This window comes from Ranitomeya imitator, chromosome 3, assembly GCF_032444005.1.
Source record: "Ranitomeya imitator isolate aRanImi1 chromosome 3, aRanImi1.pri, whole genome shotgun sequence".
In the NCBI taxonomy this organism is placed as follows: domain Eukaryota; kingdom Metazoa; phylum Chordata; class Amphibia; order Anura; family Dendrobatidae; genus Ranitomeya; species Ranitomeya imitator.
Window position 1 is genome coordinate 149464438 of NC_091284.1, and position 6000 is coordinate 149470437.

Here is a 6000-nt window from a genome sequence, read left to right on the forward strand (position 1 = left end):
GGCCATTTTGAGTATTTGGTAATGCCTTTCGGACTTTCTAATGCTCCTTCAGTCTTCCAGTCCTTTATGCATGATATTTTCCGTGAATATCTGGATAAATTTATGATTGTGTATTTGGATGATATTTTGGTTTTTTCTGATGACTGGGAGTCTCATGTTCAGCAGGTCAGGAAGGTGTTTCAGGTCCTGCGGGCCAATTCCTTGTTTGTAAAAGGCTCAAAGTGTCTCTTTGGAGTCCAGAAGATTTCTTTCTTGGGGTATATTTTTTCCCCTTCTACTATTGAGATGGATCCCGTCAAGGTTCAGGCTATTTGTGACTGGACGCAGCCTACATCTCTTAAGAGTCTACAGAAGTTCTTGGGCTTTGCTAATTTCTATCGTCGTTTTATAACTAATTTTTCTAGTGTTGTTAAGCCTTTGACGGATTTGACTAAGAAGGGTGCTGATGTTGCTTATTGGTCTCCTGCGGCTGTGGAGGCCTTTCAGGAACTTAAGCGCCGGTTTTCTTCTGCTCCTGTGTTGCGTCAGCCAGATGTTTCGCTCCCTTTTCAGGTTGAGGTTGATGCTTCCGAGATTGGAGCGGGGGCGGTTTTGTCACAGAGAAGCTCCGATGGCTCAGTGATGAAGCCATGCGCGTTTTTTTCTAGAAAGTTTTCGCCGGCTGAGCGGAATTATGATGTTGGTAATCGGGAACTTTTGGCCATGAAGTGGGCATTTGAGGAGTGGCGTCATTGGCTAGAGGGTGCTAGACATCGTGTGGTGGTCTTGACTGATCACAAAAATTTGATTTACCTTGAGTCTGCCAGGCGTCTGAATCCTAGACAGGCTCGTTGGTCACTGTTTTTCTCTCGTTTCAATTTTGTGGTTTCATACCTGCCAGGTTCAAAGAATGTGAAGGCGGATGCTCTTTCTAGGAGTTTTGTGCCTGACTCCCTTGGAAATTCTGAGCCCTCTGGTATCCTTAGGGATGGGGTGATTTTGTCTGCTGTCTCCCCAGACTTGCGACGTGCTTTGCAGGAGTTTCAGGCGGGTAAACCTGATCGTTGTCCGCCTGAGAGACTGTTTGTTCCGGATAATTGGACCAGTAGAGTCATCTCCGAGGTCCATTCTTCTGCGTTGGCAGGTCATCCTGGAATATTTGGTACAAGAGACTTGGTGGCCAGGTCTTTTTGGTGGCCTTCCTTGTCGAGGGATGTGCGTTCTTTTGTGCAGTCTTGTGAGGTTTGTGCTCGGGCTAAGCCTTGCTGTTCTCGGGCCAGTGGATTGTTGTCACCTTTGCCTATCCCGAAGAGGCCTTGGACGCACATTTCCATGGACTTTATTTCGGATCTCCCTGTCTCTCAAAAAATGTCCGTCATCTGGGTTGTGTGTGATCGCTTTTCTAAAATGGTTCATCTGGTACCCTTGCCTAAGTTACCTTCCTCCTCTGAGTTGGTCCCTCTGTTTTTTCAGAATGTGGTTCGTTTGCATGGGATTCCTGAGAACATCGTTTCTGACAGGGGATCCCAGTTTGTGTCTAGATTTTGGCGGACGTTCTGTGCTAAGATGGGCATTGATTTGTCCTTTTCGTCTGCATTCCATCCTCAGACGAATGGCCAGACTGAACGAACTAATCAGACCTTGGAAACTTATTTAAGGTGTTTTGTTTCTGCTGATCAGGATGACTGGGTTACCTTTTTGCCGCTGGCCGAGTTTGCTCTTAATAATCGGACTAGTTCTGCTACCTTGGTTTCTCCTTTCTTTTGTAATTCGGGGTTTCATCCTCGTTTTTCCTCTGGTCAGGTGGAACCTTCTGATTGTCCTGGAGTGGACATGGTGGTGGATAGGTTGCATCGGATTTGGAGTCATGTGGTGGACAATTTGAAGTTGTCCCAGGAGAAGGCTCAGCAGTTTGCTAATCGCCGTCGCCGCGTGGGTCCTCGACTTCTTGTTGGGGACTTGGTGTGGTTGTCTTCTCGTTTTGTTCCTATGAAGGTCTCTTCTCCTAAGTTCAAGCCTCGGTTCATCGGTCCCTATAGGATCTTGGAAATTCTTAACCCTGTGTCGTTTCGTTTGGATCTCCCGGCATCGTTTGCTATTCATAATGTATTCCATCGGTCGTTGTTGCGGAAGTAGGAGGTACCTGTTGTTCCTTCGCTTGAGCCTCCTGCTCCAGTGCTGGTGGAGGGAGAATTGGAGTATGTTGTGGAGAAGATCTTGGATTCTCGTGTTTCCAGACGGAAACTCCAGTATTTGGTCAAGTGGAAGGGTTATGGTCAGGAGGATAATTCTTGGGTGGTTGCCTTGGATGTTCATGCTGATGATTTGGTTCGCGCTTTTCATAGGGCTCATCCTGGTCGCCCTGGTGGTTCTCGTGAGGGTTCGGTGACCCCTCCTCAAGGGGGGGGTACTGATGTGAGTTCTGTTTTTGGGCTCCCTCTGGTGGTTACTGATGGTACTGGGTGACTTGTCTTTCCTGGGTCTCTGGGTTCCACCTGTTCCATCAGGATATGGGAGTTTCCTATTTAACCTGGCTTTGCTGGCATTTCCTCGCCAGTTATCAATGTATCCAGTGTGTCTTGTTACCTCTGCTCCCTGCTCCTAGAATCTTCTGGTCAAGCTAAGTTTGGATTTTCCTGTTTTGGTGTTTTGCTTTATTTGGTTTTTAGTCCAGCCTGCAGATATGTGATTATTGCTGCTGGTTGCTCTAGTGGGCTGAAATTGCTCCTCATGTACCATGAGTTGGCACATGAGTTCAAGTAATTTCAGGATGGTTTTTTGAAGGGTTTTTCGCTGACCGCGCAGTTCACTTTTGTATCCTCTGCTATCTAGCTTTAGCGGGCCTCATTTTGCTGAAACTGTTTTCATACTGCGTATGTGCTTTCCTCTCATTTCACCGTCATTATATGTGGGGGGCTGCTATTTCTGTGGGGTATTTCTCTGGAGGCAAGAGAGGTCTGTGTTTCTTCTAATAGGGGAAGTTAGATCTTCGGCTGGAGCGAGACGTCTAGGATCATCGTAGGCACGTTCCCCGGCTACTTTTATTTGTGTGTTAGGTTCAGGGTCGCGGTCAGCTCAGGTTCCATCGCCCTAGAGCTTGTTTGTATCTGTGCTTGTCCTTTAGTGATCCCCTGCCATTGGGATCATGACAGTGGGGACCATAGACCACATCTCAGTACCAATGCTTTCTGGCTGATGTATTGGTCACTTTTTAATGTTGGTTGTGCTTTCACACTCGTAGTAGCATGAGACGGACTCTACAACCCACACAAGTGGCTCAGGTAGTGCAGCTCATCCAGGATGGCACATCAATGTGAGCTGTGGCAAGGTTTGCTGTGTCTGTCAGCATAGTGTCCAGAGACTGGAGGCGCTACCAGGAGACAGGCCAGTACAGCAGGAGATGTGGAGGGGGCCGTAGTAGGGCAACAACCCAGCAGCAGGATCGCTACCTCAGTCTTTGTGCAAAGAGGAACAGGAGGAGCACTGCCAGAGCCCTGTGCTGGTGCGGTTGGCCCTGGCTTCCTCGTAATGCAGGACAATGCCAGACCTCATGTGGCTGGAGTGTGTCAGCAGTTCCTGCAAGATGAAGGCATTGAAGCTATGGACTGGCCCGCCCGTTCCCCAGACCTGAATCTGATTGAACACATCTGGGACATCATTTCTCGCACCATCCACCAGCGTCACGTTGCACAACAGACTGTACAGGAGTTAGCAGATGCTTCATTCAGTGATATCTAGGATGTGGGATTTTAGTGTTCCCTTTATTTTTTTGAGCAGTGTATATATGATCACATCGCATTTCGGGCCTCTGTTGGAGGTATATGTCAGGAGAACCTACCCTTACACTTCAGACACACATCCAACTGTACACACATAGGTCACCAAAGGCTGATAGTGTACAATGCAGGAGAGCTTGACACAAACTGGCACATTGTATGCTGAAAGGAAACTAGTTTTGCATATGTTAGGCACATGAGGAATATGAACACATCGGAGGTATACACTGGGGAATATTACCAAACCAGACCTGTGACGGGGAGAAAAATGATAACCAAACGTAAGACACCAGCACAGACTATGGAGACTGTCACTTCACATATGTACGATGGTGGCAAGTGGTGGTCTAATGTTATAGTGTCATCTATTGCCACGACTACTGCAATAATTGTGCCTTTCAAATAAATAATGCACCTGCACAGAGCGGGAGGGTCCGGCCACCTGCCCACAACGGGAGGGTCCGGCCACCTGCACACAACGGAAGGGCCGGCCACCTGCATGTAGGTAGAATAGTATGGAATGTAGCTGCTCTATAATAACATCCCAAAGTGGCCACTGCCCCAGTACAAGACACACACGTCACTGTACACCCTATGCTCGGGTGGGGGCAGACAAATCTCTCTGTACAGTCTTGTGCCCGGGTAGGGGCTCACACATCTCCCTGTGCTCACATATCACTGTACACCCTGTGCCTGGGTCAGGGCACTTACATCTCACTGTACACCCTGTGCCCAGGTAGGGGCACACACGTCACTGTACAGTTTTGTGCCCGGGTAGGGGCTCACACATCTCCCTATACACCCTGTGCCTGGGTAGGGGCACACATACATCACTGTACATTCTGTGCCCGGTTGGGGCACACACATCACCGTACACCCTGTGCCTGGGTCAGGGCACTTACATCTCCCTGTACACCCTGTGCCCGAGTAGAGGCGCGCACACACACGTCACTGTACACCCTGTGTCCATTTCACACCCCCCACACATCACTGTACACCCTGTGCCCGAGTAGAGGCACACACACGTCACTGTACACCCTGTGTCCATTTCACACCCCCCCACACATCACTGTACACCCTGTGCCCGGGTAGGGGCACACACACGTCAATGTACACCCTGTGCCCGAGTAGGGACACACATATCACTGTACACGCTGTGCCCGGGTAGAGGCACACACACGTCAATGTACACCCTGTGTCCATGTCACACACCCCCACACTACTGTACACGCTGTGCCCGGGTAGGGGCACACACACGTAAATGTACACCCTGTGTCCATGTCACACCCCCCCACACATTACTGTACACGCTGTGCCCGGGTAGGGGCACACACACGTAAATGTACACCGTGTCCATGTCACACCCCCCACACATCACTGTACACACTGTGCCCGGGTAGGGGCACTTACATCTCACTGTACACCCTGTGTCCATGTCACCCCCCCCCCACACATCACTGTACACGTGCCCGGGCAGGGGCACACACACGCCAATGTACACCCTGTGCCCGAGTAGGGACACACACGTCAATGTACACCCTGTGCCCGGGTAGGGACACACATATCACTGTACACCCTGTACCCGGGTAGGGGCACATACACATTAATGTACACCCTGTGTCCATGTCACACACCCCCACACATCACTGTACACGCTGTGCCCGGGCAGGGGCGCACACACACGTCAATGTACACCCTGTGCCCGAGCAGGGACACACATCACTGTACACCCTGTGACCGAGTAGGGCACACACACGTTAATGTACACCCTGTGTCCATGTCACACACACCCACATCACTGTACACGCTGTGCCCGGGTTATGGCGCGGACAGTATGTGCTGTTGATGACACGTAAGCCCATGATAGGACAGGAGAGTTGGGTGAGTCCCTCCCTGTGCCCCCCGGGGTCTACCCAACGTGCGGCACTCCGCAGCCTCCTACCTGTGCGGCCACCGATAACTGAGCCGCTATAAGCACATTTGGCGAATCGGCAGGAAGATCACGGAACCGCAGAGGAGCCTGGGATATGGGCGGGGTCAGAGCGCAGAAGATAATTTCCGGTTCCGCCGCTTAGCTTTACTGCGGTCTCCATGGAGATACGGGGAGAAGTCATCTATAGGAGGGGTGTTATTTACCGGAAGCGGATAATCCGCCATATTGGGTGAGGGCGCGCAGCGGCTGAGCGGGACGTTTTGTAAAGCAATGTGTTTTGTCCCAGTTAATACTAATGTGGTAGAAATGAGG

The 6000-nt window shown here is 50.5% G+C and overlaps 1 protein-coding gene across 1 annotated transcript in view; it reads right to left on the bottom strand.

Moving 5' to 3' along the window:
• AKAP17A (A-kinase anchoring protein 17A) overlaps window positions 1-5794 on the bottom strand; it is a 29655-nt gene extending 23861 nt beyond the window's left edge. Inside the window, exon 1 of the mRNA XM_069761555.1 lies at window positions 5698-5794. The gene's annotated coding sequence lies outside the window, so the exon portion shown is untranslated. The remainder of the gene's footprint in view (window positions 1-5697) is intronic.
• Window positions 5795-6000: the final 206 nt, after the last annotated feature.